The 14293-nt window shown below is 45.2% G+C and overlaps 1 protein-coding gene across 3 annotated transcripts in view; it reads right to left on the bottom strand.

The window, feature by feature from the left end:
• The window catches only part of hivep3 (HIVEP zinc finger 3), a 270815-nt gene that overhangs the window by 86751 nt on the left and 169771 nt on the right, over positions 1-14293 (bottom strand). Inside the window, exon 1 of one of the 3 annotated variants that reach the window (XM_033045003.1) lies at positions 2362-2750. The exons of the other annotated variants lie outside the window; for them this stretch is intronic. The gene's annotated coding sequence lies outside the window, so the exon portion shown is untranslated. Of the gene's footprint in view, positions 1-2361; positions 2751-14293 lie in introns of those variants that run through there. 3 annotated transcript variants of the gene reach the window in all.

The raw sequence follows: 14293 nt of genomic DNA, 5'->3' as shown, positions 1-14293 counted from the left end.
AAGATGCTCTCTGTTTCCGCACCATTTTTTGTTCTATTGATATAGTTTTGCAACGCTATTCCCCCCCCCCCCCCCCGCCCCCCTCCAATTCTCTTGCTAATCAAGAATCTGACGATTCTACCAAGCGACAGTAATCATAAATAAAATCAAAACCATAAATACCAGCATTGAATCAAACATTAAAGGCATAGTGTTTAAGAAGGAACTGCAGATGCTGGAAAATCGAAGGTAGACAAAAGTGCTGGAGAAACTCAGCGGGGTGCAGCAGCATCTATGGAGCGAAGGAAATAGGCAACGTTTCGTCCCGAAACGTTGCCTATTTCCTTCGCTCCATAGATGCTGCTGCACCCGCTGAGTTTCTCCAGCACTTTTGTCTACCTTAAAGACATAGTGAATTTGAATGTGACACATGTCAACAAAACTGAAATAACTAATCTTTTTATTTTTTTAACTTTTATTTTTTGCCCTCTATTATTTAAAAAAAAGTCATGCTCCTTGGTCAGAGTGTTGCTTTAACACCCGTGCATCACCAAACTTTTTCCCCCGCACAAAGGGCGGTAGGTGTATGGAACAAGCTGCCAGAGGAGGTAGTTGAGGCGGGGACTATCCCAACGTTTAAGAAACAGTTAGACAGGTACATGGATCAGATTCAGATTCAGATTCAGATTCAACTTTAATTGTCATTGTCAGTGTACAATACAGAGACAACGAAATGCAGTTAGCATCTCCCTGGAAGAGCGGCATAGCATATGATTTCAATAAATAAATCTATTTACATGCTATTTACATCAGGACAAGTTTGGAGGGATATGAGCCAAGCACAGGCGCAGGCAACCGGGACATGTTGGCCGGTGCAGACAAGGTGGGCCGAAGGGCCTGTTTCCACACTCCATGACTCTAACCCGCGCAGAAATCCCACTCTCTCTCTGACATTCGTGGTGTTCAAAGCCTCCCACGCTCCACAGGCTAAAACAAACCTTTGCAGCGAGACCAAACATTACAAAATATATATATATATATAAAACCCTTCAGCTTCTTAACAACTCGAATTAGGGGAAGCCTCAGAAAGCTTATTCAGCTGGGAGGCAGATTTCGTCTGCAAGTGAAATTGGGGGGAAATTGCAGATTAACTACCGATTTTTTAAAATTACTTACAGGCGTAGGCTGTGTGTGTGTGTGTGTGTGTGTGTGTGTGTGTGTGTGTGTGTGTGAGAGAGAGAGAGAGAGAGAGATCTGATCGCATCTCAATGCGGAAGCAGTTGTGATAATGTTTACACACCGTCCCGCTTCTACTGGGCTCTGCATCAATCTTGAGTTCATCTGGCCGGCATATCTACAGCATGACACTTGCACTTTAAGGGGGAGAGGTGAAACTGCCTTCCCTTCTCCATCTGATCTACCCGCCCCGCTGGCCTTCAACTGGGTTAATTCAGACGGCAGGGAACGACAGCAGGAGATATTTAAAAGAAAAGTTACACGCGAAATGCTGGAGTAACTCAGCGGGACAGGCAGCGTCTCTGGAGAGAAGGAACGGGTGACGTTTCGGGCCGAGACCCTTCTTCAGACTGAGAGTCATAGGGGAGAGGGGGAGACCAGAGATACGGAAGGGCAAGGTGTGAAAACGTCAGGTCAAATTGTACTGATTGTAAAATTAATCAGGAGGACAATGAAACTAGTGGAAGAGTCATAGTCTTGCAGGATGGATACAGGCCCTTCGACCCAAGTTGCCCGCACCGGCCAACATGTCCCATCCACACTTGTCCCACCTGTCTGCATGTGGCCAACAGCCTTCAGTCTGAAGAAGGGTCTCGACCCGAAACATCACTCGTTCCTCTTCTCCAGAGATGCTGCCTGTCCTGACCCGCTGAGTTACTCCAGCTTTTCGTGTCTATCTTCGGTTATAAACCAGCTTCTGCAGTGCCTTCCTACATGTACCTGTCTAAATGTGTCTTAAACCTTTCTTAAACGAGAACTAGGGTGAACAAGTTGGTAAAACCCGGGTGAAATAGTTATTAAAACCGGGGGGGAGTTATTAAAACTAGGGGGGGGGGGGGGGGGGAGTTATTAAAACTATGGTGAACAAGTTGTTAAAACCAAGATGAAAAAGTTATTAAAATCGGGGAGAGCGGGGTTATTAAAACTAGAAGGGGGAGTTAAAATCGGGTGAAAACGTTGTTAAAACTAGGGAGAAAAGTTAAAGCCAGGGTGAAAAAGTTAAAACGGGTGAAAACGTTGTTAAAACTAATAGGGTAAAACAGTTGTTAAAACTGGGGTGGAAAAGTTAAATATAGCTGGAAAGCTGTTAAAACTGGGGTGGAAATGTTAAAACTAGGGTGAAAAAGAAAAGTAGTTTGGCTGTACCTGTCAGTGTGCATGCGGCGTGTTTCTGTCGCCCGGGACAAGTCATGGTGGAATGCCAACGGAGAGGGAGCTGCCTGTGCAACGCCGCTGGCTGCCGCACATATCCATGCGGGAGATACATGACACAAGACACTGACAACCGCTCGAGAGTAATCACACCGCCCCTTATATGGCCAATGATGTCAGAGGAAGTTCTGCAGCCGCCGCTGATGCCTCCCTTGGTTTTTATTTTCCATTCGCTGCAAATGCTTCCTGCGCCCTCTGACTCGCCCTTTGCAAACCGCTCTGTAATTAGAGAGGGGAATCCTTGCAACCTTTGCCCGGCGCCTGATCTTCAATGTTGCAAGTGTTTGTTTGGTCTGAAGAAGGGTCTCGACCCGAAATGTCACCCATTCCTTTTACTCCAGAGATACAGGCTGACCCGCTGAGTTACTCCATCACTTTGTGTCTATCTTTTGTTTACTTCCTCCCTCCCTCTTATCTGGGGCCAGTGCGCGTAAAAACTGGGAGGGAGAGAGGAGAGGGGAGGGGAGGGGGAGACTTCTGGCGTTGACGAAGCCAAATGAGCATTTCGGGGTTTTTTTTGGGGGGGGTGGGACTCTCTCGGTTGCTGTTCAACCGGATGACTGCAGGGGTCACGGTTCACAAGCGGCAAATCACTTCAAAATATCACCCTGTGTTTATGCAGTGTTGCAAGGGCTGAGAGAGAGAATAGAGAGAAAGAGAGAGAGAGAGAGACAGACAGAGCGAAGGTAGACACAAAATGCTGGAGTAACTCAGCGGGTCAGGCAGCATCTCTGGAGAAAAGGAATAGGTGACCAATGGTTTTCACTGAAAATACAAGGTGTCAGGGGTTATGGGGAGAAGGCAGGAGAATGGGGTTAGGAGGGAGAGATAGATCTGCCACGATTGAATGGCAGAGTAGACTTGATGGGCCGAATGGCCTAATTCTGCTCCCATCACTTATGGACTTTGAGAAACTTTCTTGTGCCTTTGGTGTTCTGAAATGTCCTTGCCTCTGTCCCTGCCCAATTACCTTGAAAGCCCTTCTCCTCCAGCTATCTCTATCAGTTTTGGACACAGCTACAGTCTAAGGAAACGTCACCTATTCCTTCTCTCCAGAGATGCTGTCGGACCGACTGAGTCACTCCAGCACTTTGTGTCTTTTACTCTGCAAACCGGCACCCGCAGTTCCTTGTGTAGGAAGGAGCTGGTTTATACCGAAGATGGACACAGTGCTGGAGGAAGCCGGCGGGTCAGGCAGCGCCTCTGGAGAACATGGAGAGGTGACCGCTCAAAAGGTGAGCATCACTCATCCTTTTTCTCCAGAGATTCTGCCTGACCCGCCGAGTTGCTCCAGCACTCTGTGTCTATCTGCAGTTCCATCCTGTGCTTCCTTTATGAACTTATCCAAAACCTTTGTTTAATCATCAAAGACCCACACCATCCTGGCCACACACTGATCTCCCTGCTACCTTCAGGTAGAAGGTACAGGAGCCTGAAGACTGCAACAACCAGGTTCAGGAATAGCTACTTCCCCTCAGCCATCAGGTTATTAAACCTGGCTCGGACAAAACTCTGATTATTAGCAACCACTTTCTGTTATTTGCACTACCAGTTTATTTATTCATGTGTGTATATATTTATATCATGGTATATGGACACATTTATCTGTTTTGTAGTAAATGCCTACTATTTTCTGTGTGCTTAAGCAAAGCAAGAATTTCATTGTCCTATATAGGGACACATGACAATAAACTCACTTGAACTTGAACTTGAACTTTAAGAAGGAACTGCAGATGCTGGAAAATCGAAGTTACAGAAAAATGCTGGAGAAATTTTGGATAAGGTACACAAAAATGCTGGAGGAACTCAGAGGGTGCAGCAGCATCTATGGAGCGAAGGAAATAGGCAAATTCATTTCACTCCCACCATCGGAAAATAAGGTGTAGGAGTGAAAACTGTGATTAGCAGATTCACGAACTGCTTCCCAACAATCACCAGCTATTAATGTTTAATGTTTCATGTGTCATTCCTAATGCCCCTGTCCCACTTAAGAAACCTGAAATGAAACCTCTGGAGACTTTGCGCCCCACCCAAGGTTTCCGTGCGGTTCCCGGAGGTTGTAGGTAGTGGAAGCAGGTAGGGAGACTGACAAAAACCTCCGGGAACCGCACGGAAACCTTGGGTGGGGCGCAAAGTCTCCAGAGGTTTCCGTTCAGGTTTCCTAAGTGGGACAGGGGCATTACTGTCATTCTATGTCATGTTGTCACTTGCAGGCGGAGCACCAAGGCAAATTCCTTGTATGTGAATATACTTGGCCAATAAACTTATTCATTCATTCATTCATTCATTCAATAACTATTAAACACACCAAAACACTAAATTATTGCCACACGCAAATTGGAAGAACAGCACCTCATATTTCACTTGGGAAGCTTACACCCCAGCGATATGAACAATGAGTGTGTAGGAAGAAACTGCAGATGCTGATTTATACCGAAGATAGAGACAAAATACTGGAGTAACTCAGCGGGTCAGGCAGCATCTCTGGAGAAAAGGAATAGGTGATGTTTTGGGTCAAGACCCTTCATCAGACCATGAAAGGATCAAAGGTTTGGTTGACAATTTGCAGAAAACTTGGGATATAAGTTGTGAGAAGAACTTAATGAGTCCATAGAGGGTTGTGTGTAAATTAAACAAGTGGGCAAATAGAACGTAATGTGTGAAAAAGTTACATTATTCATTTTAGCAGGAAAAATGTAAACATAGCCTGCGATCTAAATGATGAGTGATTGCAGAGAGCTCTAGGTGTGCAAGATTCACAAGGGGCCAGTAATCGGGTGCATTTGTGATAACTTTACTTAAGTTATTGCTGGAGAAAATTAATGTAAAAATAGGGAGTTTATTCTTCTTCAGCCATGATCATATTGAATGGCGGTGCTGGCTCGAAGGGCCGAATGGCCTAATGCTGCATCCATTTTCTAAGTTTCCAGCAACCATCAGGCTCTTGAACACTGCGCATTAACCACTGGGCCAGCAACATAATATAGGACGGGTCGCACCCGGGCCACTCCCTCTTCTCTCCCTCTCCCACCAGGCTAGAGGTACAGAAGTGTGAAAACGCACACATCCAGATTCAGGGACAGTTTCTTCCCAGCTGTCATCAGGCAACTGAACCATCCTATCACCAACTGGAGCACAGTCCTGAGCTACTATCACCCTCATTGGAGACCGTTGGACTATCTTTGATCGGACGTTATCGGACAAGCAGTAAACCTTATTCACGTTATTCCCTTTGTCATGTATCTGTACACTGTGGATGGCTCGATTGTAATCACGTATTGTCTTTCAGCTGACTGGTTAGCACGTTTTGTTTTTTATTAAATTTTATTTATTAGAAGTAAGTACGATACAGTGGCACCTTTTTACAGGTTCCCAACATTATATTAACATATTACATTCTCTGTACAACTTCCTTTTTAAAATTTTTTTATAAAGAAAAAAGAAGAGTAAAAAGAAAAAGAGGTAGTACAGAGTGAAGGAAAGACTAGTGTGTGTGAGTGAAAGGCTGAGCAAGGAAATGGTGAGGAAATGAAATAAGTGAGGAGGGAGAGCAGGAAGGAATTTATTCAATCGCCACAAGGAGATGATTTTTTATGTTCTAGATCGTCTTTCACCCATACCTGGAACTTTTAATTTTCGCGATACTATACTCGACTGGTTAGCATGTGACGAAAGCTTTTCACTGTACCTCGGTCCACGTGACAGTAAACTAAACTCACAATCCTACATCAGCAATTATGATCTACTATGGACATTGTTTTGGTTGCACTGTGGACTTCAGTTTTGAACTATGATGTGTCTGGTTATTTAGCATTATTGATTATTTAGTAATTGTATTATTGATTATTGTATGTTATTGTATTGTATTGATCACGTGTATGTATTTACATTGACGGACCTGTATAGCTACAACAGGAAAGAATGTTATTGTTCCTTTGCCATTACATAAGATAATTGACTCTTTTCCGCTGAAAACATAGAAACATAGAAAATAGGTGCAGGAGTAGGCCATTCGGCCCTTCGAGCCTGCTTGTCCCGAGTAAAGCTTTGTTTCAAGTTCAAGTTCGCGTTTATTGTCACTTAGCCAACTAAGGTACAGTGAAATCTGAGACTGCAAAGCTACAACCCAGCTTTCCATTTCCCAAACTATCAAGTCTTTTCAGCATTTCCAAATATCCTCGACATTTAGAAACAAAAATAACTGCAAGACACTTCAATATTAGAAGAAGGATCTCGACCCGAAACATCGCCCAATCCTTCTCTCCTGAGATGCTGCCTGTCCCGCTGAGTTACTCCAGCATTTTGTGTCTACCTTCAAAACATGACTGTGCACACATGAATAGTTCAAATATAAATGTGATTTGTTTTGTTCTTATCTTTATCTCCTTAAGTTCATACGTTCAAGGAGGAGAATTGGGCCGTTCGGCCCATCAAGTCTACTCTGCCATTCAAACATGGCTGATCTATCGTTCCCGGCCTTCTCCCGCAACCCCCCCCCCTTCCCCCTCCCAACCCCATACTAATCAAGAATCTGTCAATCTCCGCGTTAAAAATATCCTTTGATGGCCTCCACAGATGAATTCCACAGATTCACCGCCCTCTGACTAAAGGAACTCCTCCTTATCTCGTTTCTAAGTATTTTCTGATTGGATTGGATAGCACACAAATAAAAGATTTCCACTGTACCACACGTCGGTAATAAAGTAATCCATATATCTGTCCATCGACACAGAATGCTGGAGTAACTCATCAGGACAATGTGTAGGAAGGAACAGCAGATGCTGGCTTAAACCGAAGATAGACCCAAATTCTTGGAGTAAATCAGAAGGACCGGCAACATCACTGGAGAGAAGGAACGGGTGACGTTTTGGGTCGAGAACCTACTTCAGCAGTCTGAAGAAGGGTCTCGACCCGAAACGTCACCCGTTCCTTCTCTCCAGAGATGCTGCCTGTTCCGCTGAGTTACTCCAGCATCTGTCCAAATGTCTTTACAATGTTAGATGCGTCTACAAGTTGTGTCTTCGAGTTGTGCTGACACATTCCAACTATGGATCAGTAGGTAAGACTCTCGACTGTCAAACAGACACTTGCTTGTCTGGCCCCACTCCAAAGAGTTCAGATATGACATACAATGGGGTTGTCACTGCAGAACAAGAGACATGGTGATTGCAGCACTGTCCAAGGTAATGCTCTTCAGGTGAGGCATCAATCGAAGGCCTTGACTGTCCTGACAGCTGGATATGAAAGATTCTATGGACGTATTTGAAAGAACATGGAATATAGAACAGTACAACCCAGGTACAGACAATTCGGCCCACAGTGTCTGTGGAGGCCATGATCCTAATCAAAACTAATCCCCTCCGCCTGCACCTGCTGTCTAGCCTGTCATTTGCTGTCTGTTCATATACTCGTCTAAATGCGTCTTAAATGTGGCATAGAAAGGCACAGGAATTATTCCTGACCGAGGGCAATGTTTATCCCACACTAGGGTGGAACGGTGGTGCAGCACTAGAGTTGCTATGTTACAGCGGCAGAGACCCCGGGTTCGATCCTGGCTACAGGTGCTTGCCTGTACGGAGTTTGTACCTTCTCCACGTGACCTGCGTGGGTTTTCTCCCGGAGCTCCAGTTTCCTCCCACACTACGAAGACGTACAGGTTTGTAGGTTAATTGGCTTGGTATAATTGTAATTGTCCCTAGTGTTAGTGTGCGGGGATCGTTGGTCGGTGTGGACTCGTTGGGCCCAAGGGGCCTGTTTTATTGCGCTGTATCTCTAAACTTGGCATTTGTCAAAAACAGATTGGGGTTGTGTGCAACTCTGTTGTTGGGGAACTCGCTGTTAGCCCGCTGGCTGCCTGCTTGGTTTCCACACCGCAGCAACAAGGTGTGAGACAAAAGGATTCGAGAGTTGCGAATTGTGAAGCTAGATGATTGATGAGGTATGAATTGTGTAGCAAAAGAGAAGGAGTGTAGGGGGAGGGGAGGAGAGGCAGTTGCAAGGTCCACTCAGGGGAAGAGGGGGACGGAGAGAAGGAGGGGCTGATTTGTAGGAGTTACCGAAATTCAATGTTGAAGGGCAGCATGGTGTGTACCAAAGATCCTATAGCAAGTGTAGATGTAGTTGACATGCATCATCAATCTACAGCGAGCAAGATAGATCACTCGACGAAAAAGACGTAGTTCGGTCATGGGCAGATTCATGGGGAATTTTCGGCCCCATTTCCGTAACCGGCTTCCGTCTCCGCACCAAAGATCCCATCGCGGAGCAAAGATACTAGTGCGGGGACGGAAGCCGGTTACGGAAACATCCTCGTAAAAATAAAAATTCTTTGATTAAAATCTTCTCATTTTCAGAATTATAATTTATTAACACAAACTATTCCCCCGCAACTTTGATCACACTGCTAGTCAGGTCAGGTCAGGTCAGGTCGGGTTGGGTCGGGTTACTGAAATGGATGCCGCTCTGTTGCGTACTACACATCAGCCCATTGCATTTAGCAGGAGTGGCCTATCTTGCTCCGCTATAGAATCTTTGGTGTGTAGCAGTGTGTAAGAAGGAACTGCAGATGGATCTTTAAACCCGAAAATCGACACAAAAAGCTGGAGCAACTCAGCGGGTCAGACAGCATTTCTGGGGACAAGGAATAGGCGACGTTTTGGGTCGAGACCCTTGTTCAGACTGAGAGACAGGGGAAAGGGAAGCAGGAGATATAGACGGTGATGTAGAGCGATATAGAACAAATCAGTGAAAGACGTGCAAAAAAAGTAGCTATGATAAAGGAAGCAGGCCATTGTTAGCTGTGTGGTGGGCGAGAATGAGTACAGGGAATGACACTCAACAAGACTAGTATGTTGAAGCTGGTACAACTGACTGTACCATTTGCCGGTATCCTCCATAGGGCTGGATTTCCACAGAGTGTGCTGTATTATGAATGATGGGATGGGGCACCAAAGAATGACAGGTCATATATATCTCTGTGACATACAAGTCTTCTAATTGATGTGGACCAAAGTGTGGAAGGTGATCATTCATAGCACTGGTACCAATCGACTAACTTGATGCACTGATGGATTATCGTGGAAATATCACGGGCATTAATCAGTCATCAGCCAGGCTTCTGGCACATCATCTACCATACAAGCAACACTAACTACACTAAATAATCAATTGTGGCAACAGGGAACCCTGCCTCTGGGAAACTATTACAAGCTACTGGCCTTGTAATAGTATATTAGAATATAAAGGGAATCCTCATTGTTTCTGAAATATCCTCAAAACACCCTGCACATGCAATCAGACACAAAATGCTGGAGTAACTTAGCGAGACAGGCAGCATCTCTGGAGAGAAGGAATGGGTGATGTGTCATGTGTCGGGTCGAGACCCTTGAAAAAGTCACCCATTCCTTCTCTCCGGAATGGAATAGCTACTTCCCCACAGCCATCAGGCTATTAAACTTGGCTCGGACAAAACTCTGAACATTAATAGCCCATTATCTGTTTATTTGCACTTTATCAGTTTATTTATTCATGTGTGTATATATTTATATAATGGTATATGGATACACTGATCTGTTCTGTAGTCATGCCTACTATGTTCTGTTGTGCTGAAGCAAAGCAAGAATTTCATTGTCCTATCAGGGACACATGGCAATAAAGAATCTCGAATCTTTTCAGAGATGCTGGCTGTCCCTCTGAGCTACCCCAGCATTTTGTGTCTCTCTTCGGTTTAAACCAGCAACTGCACCGCACATAAAATGACCCTTTCTGAAACTTGGGAGCTAGAGATACATCTTCCATGTTTAGGCAAAAATAGGGATGTGGAGGAAGGAACTGCAAATGCTGGTCAACACCAAGGATAGACACAAACAGGACAGGCAGTATCTCTGGAGAGAAGTATCCAGATGAATAGGATATGTATAGGATTGTCCAATTGATTTAGTTTCACTTCTATAACAATCTCTTTCCTTCTTTTTCATCTTGCGGTCAATGTTCCAAATAGTTTTTTTTCTGTTCTGAGTTCTAAAGATATTTTACTAACGTCTGCATTTTCCTGCATCTTTGTCATATTGTCTCATGTTCGTTAGCTTTCCAATGCCCATTAAGACAAAGCTCAATTCTCTTCTCAGATGAGTGTTAAAAACGGGCACAAATTGCGGAGTAACTCAGCGGATCAGGCAACATCGCTGGAGAGCAGGGATGGATGACATTTTGGGTCATAGAAACATAGAAGCATAGAAAATAGGTGCAGGAGTAGGCCATTCGGCCCTTCGAGCCTGCACCGCCATTCAATATGATCATGGCGGATCATCCATCTCAGTATCCTGTACCTGCCTTCTCTCCATACCCCCTGATCCCTTTAGCCACAAGAGCCACATCTAACTCCCTCTTAAATATAGCCAATGAACTGGCCTCAACTACCTTCTGTGGCAGAGAATTCCTCAGATTCACCACTCTCTGTGTAAAAAATGATTTTCTCATTTTGGTCCTAAAAGACTTCCCCCTTATCCGTAAACTGTGACTCCTTGTTCTGGACTTCCCCAACATCGGGAATAATCTTCCTGCATCTAGCCTGTCCAACCCCTTAATCGAACCCAGGTCTCTGCCGTTGTGGGGCAGCAGTTCTACCCGCTGTACCACCGTAACGCCCAGGCTCCCCGCCCTCTGGGTGGCTGCATGGACACTCAGTGAGGACTTACTCTGAAGGAAGGAGGTGGAGTCAGAGGGATTAAGTCAAACATTGCACAAAGCCCACATTCAGTGAGGATGTCACCTGATTCACACCCAGTGCCCAGTGGCCTGTTGTTGGTCTTCCTAGCTAGTTGGCAAACCAAACTGACCCAAATTAAACATTCAGAGGGCAGGGAGTCCCTTCTCCCCTCAATAATTTAACCGTAACATGGAGAGAGACAGTATGAACCAAGGCAGGCACAGAGTTCTATTCGAAATGCAGCAGTTAAGAGCTACTTAGGCAGCGTAAACAACATTCTTCTTGGCTGGCACCCAAGCTGTCTCCAAAATGCAATGTTAGACTATTGGAGAGCGCAGCAGCAGAAACTTAGAAGCAGAGAATATGTTGGTCATAGTCCTGTTAAGTAAATATTTTAAACCTACTGCACACTGCCTCAGTCTTGGTATCTTTCTAAAAATACTTGAAACTTCGCACTGAGCAGCACTTGCCATGGTGCAATGTTTATTCAAAGCAAGCGAAGACCATTTCACCCTGCGCACCCCACGCCTGCCAACGCAAGCCTCTGACGACGGATGAGAGAATGGGCAATTGCCTACGCTGGCTTCTCGTGTCTCGAATAAAACAATCCCGCTGTAGATTTGACTGTGGAGAAAATGCAGAGAAAATGCAATCGCAGCAAATTTGGCTTCCACTCCGTCCTTTAGGACTGAAGTGGGAAGAAATTCACTGGCGTTTAGAAGGATGAGGTGGGGATCTTATAGAAACATATAAAATTATAAAAGGACTGGACAAGCTAGATGCAGGAAAATGTTCCCAATGTCATTTAAAAATAAATTGGATAGTTATATGGATGGGAAAGGAATGGAGGGTTATGGTCTGAGCGCAGGTATATGGGACTAGGGGAGATTATGTGTTCGGCACGGACTAGAAGGGTCGAGATGGCCTGTTTCCGTGCTGTAATTGTTATATGGTTATAAAGGGCAGTGGAGGCCAAGCCACTGGATGGATTTAAGAGAGAGTTAGATAGAGCTCTAGGGGCAAGTGGAGTCAAGGGATATGGGGTGAAGGCAGGCACGGGTTATTGATAGGGGACGATCAGCCATGATCACAATGAATGGCGGTGCTGGCTCGAAGGACCGAATGGCCTCCTCCTGCACCTATTTTCTATGTTTCTATGTAAATGTCTTCACCAACATGGCTGTGACGTTTCAGAACTCTCAACCTCGGAAGGCTGTGGATGTCAAGCCTAGAATATATTTAATAGGAAAACGAATAGATTCCTGTACACTCAGAATCAAGGCCTGTTTTTTTAATCTTCTGGCTTATGAAATAACAGAAAAGAGAGCGACTTGATTTCTATACCGAGCCATGATTTCTGAACGACCTTTATTCTGGTTTATACCAAAGATAGACACAAAGTCACAAAGTTTAGTTTAGAGATATAGCAGGGAAACAGGCCCTTCGGCCCACCGTATCCCCGCCAACCAGCGATCCCCGCACACTATCCCACACTCTGGGGACAATTTCCAATTTTACCAAGGCAATTCGCCGACAAACCTGTATCAATTAACCTACACATCTGTACATCTTTGTAGTGTGGGAGGAAACCAGAGCACCCAGAGGAAACCCACGAGGTCACAGGGAGAATGTACAAACTCCGTACAGACAGCACCTGTAGTCAGGATCGAACCCCTGTCACTGGCGCTGTAAGGCAGCGACTTTACCGCTGCGCCACCATGACGCCCGGGAAAGTTGGGTATCTGGGATCTCTGGGAAGTCTTTATGATCTAACTCCTGCTCCCACTGCTTATTCTTTAACATCATGATGAGATCAGGAAGTTTCCCAAATTAATGTTTAAGAAGGAACTGCAGATGCTGGAAAATCGAAGGTACACAAAAATGCTGGAGAAACTCAGCGGGTGCAGCAGCATCTATGGAGCGAAGGAAATAGGCAACGTTACGGGACGAAACCCTCCAGGAAGGAAATAGGTAACGTTTCGGGCCGAAACCCTTCGGGTTTCGTCCCGAAACGTTGCCTATTTCCTTCGCTCCACAGATGCTCCCAAATTAACGTCACAGCTATCAGGTAATTGATTCGATTTGGGTTTACTGAAAAAAAAAAATGATTGCCTTCCAAAATTCTTTGAAGACAAAAGATGCTTCACAAATATCGTCCTGGTTGTTATGTGGGGAGGCTGCTGGACATTTGGTGGAACGGGACAACCCTTTGAAGATCAGGTCATGACCAGTTACATTGGGAACTGTTTTGGAGTGATGTTATCCAGCGCGCCATTGTGTGAGGGAGGAGAAGACAGTCGCAAGCATTATCTTTTGGATGAGACCTTCAGCCGGGCCTAGTTTATTCTCCCAGGTATTTTTCCACGAAAGACCTTAAGATCCCACTGTATTTAGAACAAGACCAGGGCACTGGCCAATTTTTTTTTTTCTCTTGAACGCCAGAAAGACAAATCGTCTGGTGATTTTCACATCCATGTCTGGAAATGTGTTCCCACATTCCTGCAGGAGCTATGCTTGGGAAGTGCCTCATTGGTTGAATAGCACTAGTTATGGATCCATGAGTTTAGTTTAGTTCAGTTTAGAGATACAGCGCAGAAACAGGCCCTCCGTTGGGTTTGGGAACAACTCTGCTCAAGATCGCAAGAAATTGCAGCAAGCTCATAAGTGACAGGAGCAGAAATAGGCCATTTGGCCCATCAAGTCCATTCCGCTCTTCAATCATGGCTGATCTATCTTTGGCTCCTCAACCCCATTCTCCTGCCTTCTCCCCATAACCCTTGACACCCGAACTAATCAACAATCTGTCAATCTCCACCTTAACAACCCCCGATGACATGGCCTCCGCAGCCATCTGTACCAATGAATTCCACAGATTCACCACCCCCTGACTGAAGAAATTCCTCCTCATCGGCATTCTAAAGGTACGTCCTTTTATTCTGAGGCCGTGCCCCCTCTGGTCCTAGACTCTCCAACTAGCAGAAACAGCCTCTCCACATCCACTCTGTCCAGACCTTTCACTAGTCAGTAGGAGTTTAAATGAGGTAACCCTTCATACTCCTAAACTCCAGCGAGTACAAGCCCAGTGCCATCAAACGCTCATCATATGTTAACCCGGTCATTCCCGTGATCATTCTCGTAAACCTCCTGTGGACCCTCTTC

This window comes from Amblyraja radiata, chromosome 27 (genome assembly GCF_010909765.2).
Source record: "Amblyraja radiata isolate CabotCenter1 chromosome 27, sAmbRad1.1.pri, whole genome shotgun sequence".
Taxonomy (NCBI): domain Eukaryota; kingdom Metazoa; phylum Chordata; class Chondrichthyes; order Rajiformes; family Rajidae; genus Amblyraja; species Amblyraja radiata.
The sequence above is the reverse complement of the archived record's forward strand: the minus strand, read 5'-3'. Positions and strand labels throughout refer to the sequence as shown.